Raw genomic sequence first — 2845 nt, 5'->3', positions numbered from 1 at the left:
AGAAGTAGCTCCCAACTACTATCTAGAGAAAAACTCCTGAAAGACTTCTCTGGACTCTTTTCGAATTATTCTGGCTGGTTTTCCATGCTACGTTCTGGCTCCGTGTCTGCCACACCTGGATCCATGATGCCATTGCCATTCAACTTTCAGCTTGAAGGCAGAGTAGGAGTTGTGGTCCACTGATTGCCACTCAGCGTGCAGGGCACTGAACTGGCCTCTAATCCCTTTTAAAGGTCACAAAACAGCAATTAGTGCAAGTTATTGTCCTAGAGTGAAAAAAAAAACCTGGAAGATGGCAACTAGCCAGTGATGGACTTTTTTTTTTTGGAGGAAACCTTGCTTTAGGGAAAGGAGCTCTAATGGTGTGGTCTATATTGTGATGCCCTGCTAAGCAAAAGACCATGGGCCTCTGGAAAGATGGGTAACTCTGCCCTTAAGATTGGTAGCCTCAGAAACCCAGTTAGGGGTTGCAGTGAGTCAGAACTGACCTGGTGGTAGTGAATTTGAGTTGAAATATTTTTTGCTTGAGAAGATTAAGACAAACAAAAACAAAAAACTGGAAGACTTTAATCATTCACTGGGGATATGGAAAGATCTAATTTTGTTCTGCTTCTGAAATTTTATTAATCACAGTTTATATTTATACAAGTTCATTTGAATATATTCTGAGAAGTAACACTAATTAAATCCTGGTTTCCTTGTTTGTCTTTCCCCCTCAACAGAGTGAGAGGGCAGAGGCCACTTCTTATGTACCTTTGCATCTTTGATGACTTACAATGTGCCAAACAAAACAGAGCACAGTGGGTGTTATAGGACAATGTGTGTAGGCGTGAGCTCAAATAAATGAAAACTCAAAAAATCACATTGCTATGGAGTCGGGACTGACTCATTGCTGACACTCCATTGGGTTTTGGAAGCTGTAAATTATATGGGAGAAGACTATTTATCTTTTTCCTATGTGGACACTGGTGGATTCAAATCACCAAAGAGGTGCAACCTTGGGGTTAGCAGCTGCCTACAGGGTAGGACATCGGAGCTATCTCCTAATAAATGAGGCAGCAAAACATCTACAAACTGAGTATGTTGCATGGGTAGAAAAAAATTGTGTAGAAGTTGTTTTTCTCATTTCCTTTTATAAAAAGAATTCCAAATATACAGAACACTTGTAGAAATTGTACAAAGGATTTCCATGCATTCTTCATCCAGATTTTCCAAGTTCCACATTTACTTTACTTATTGTGTGTGTGTGTGTGTGTGTGTGTGTTTGTGTGTGTGTGTGTATTAGTGGTGTTGGCCGTGCTGGCTTTGCCAGCTCACAGTGCCAAGCTGTCAAGCCAAGGTCCACGGTCCAAGATTACAAACAAAAGTAAAATGGGCATTGGATAGAAAAACATTTCACTCACGTAGAGAAGGGACAGAACAAGGTCAACTTCAATAGGAGTGTTGGTCACCTGTGGCCTGTGGGTCACTCTCCACAGCCAATGCAAAGCTGATGTTCTGCCTGCAACCCTCTCATAGTGCAGGTGAGAAATCTTATTCCTGATTCTCTCTCTGCCTCATGAATTCAAATACTAGAAAATAAGATTTTGTCAGGTAGAGCTGAATTTTGAAAGGACGTAAATCAAGAAATAATAGTGCTTCTACTGAGAATGCATGCACAAAGCACATTTCCAAGAACATGGATGGTCTTGTTTATTTCTAGTACAAATTTTCTTATAGCAATGGTCAATAACTTCTTTGCTTGAGAAGAAATTCTGGAGGCCTGGGCCTAACAATGCCACTACTGAAGGAAAGTTGATTTTAAAATACATTGAAGTGATTAAAAAAGATCAGGACCAAAACACACACACACTTCAGTCCTCAAACTGACGTCATTACCCATTGCTCCAGTGTCTTTCAGAGCCTTTAATACTCATGGGAGGAGATTCCCCATTTTTTCCCCTGAAGAGAAGACCTAATCTCATTTCTCAAGTCACTGAGTCATTCCATCTCATTCTAGGTCATCCTCTCCTGAACTATCCCTTTACCGTTCTTCTCCAAGGACTGGTCCCTCTTGGCAATGTGCTTAAAGTATATGAGACAGATCTTCAAAATCCTTACCTTCAGGGAGCAACTTGGCTTCATCCTTTGCAGGACTGACCTGTTTGTTCACCTGGCAGTCCACAGTATATTCACTCTTCTCCAGCACCACAACTCAAAGGCATTGATTTTTCTTCTGTCATCCTTAGTCATTGCCCAGCTCTCTGATGCATAGCAAGTAATTGTGAAGTCTATGGCCTGAAGACTATGACACCTTAGTTTCTAGACTGACATTGTTCTTCTTCAGTGCTCTAGAGAGGTCCCTGACAGCAGACTTTGCCAATGCAATTCATTTTTTTATTTCCTGACTACTGGTACCAAGGGTGCTGATTGTGGAACCAACCAAACTGAAGTTGTTAACAGTCTCAATCTCTTCTCTATCATAAAGCTGCCAATTGGCCCAGTTGTGAGAATCTTTGTTTTCTTGATGTTGAGCTTCAATCTATATTGAAGATTACAGTCCTTGACCTTCTGCAGCATATGCCTCTTGTCCTCTTCAGTTTCAGCAAGTAAGGTTGTATCATCTGCCTAACACAGGTTGTTGATGAGTCTTCCTCCAATCTTGATGTCACATTCTTCCTCATAACGTCCAGCCCCCTGAATAATCTGTTCTTCATATAGGTTGAAAAGGTATGCAGATAGGATGCATCCTTGATTCATACCTTTCCTGATCCTGAACCATGTAATGTTTCCCTACTCATTTCTGACTACTGCTTCCTGGTTCAAGTATAGGTTTCACATGAAAACAATTGAGTGTTCTAAGATT

Source organism: Elephantulus edwardii, unplaced genomic scaffold, assembly GCF_000299155.1.
Source record: "Elephantulus edwardii isolate Elephantulus edwardi_28Jun2011 unplaced genomic scaffold, EleEdw1.0 scaffold00026, whole genome shotgun sequence".
Classification (NCBI taxonomy): Eukaryota; Metazoa; Chordata; class Mammalia; order Macroscelidea; family Macroscelididae; genus Elephantulus; species Elephantulus edwardii.
Note: the sequence above shows the minus strand (reverse complement) of the source record.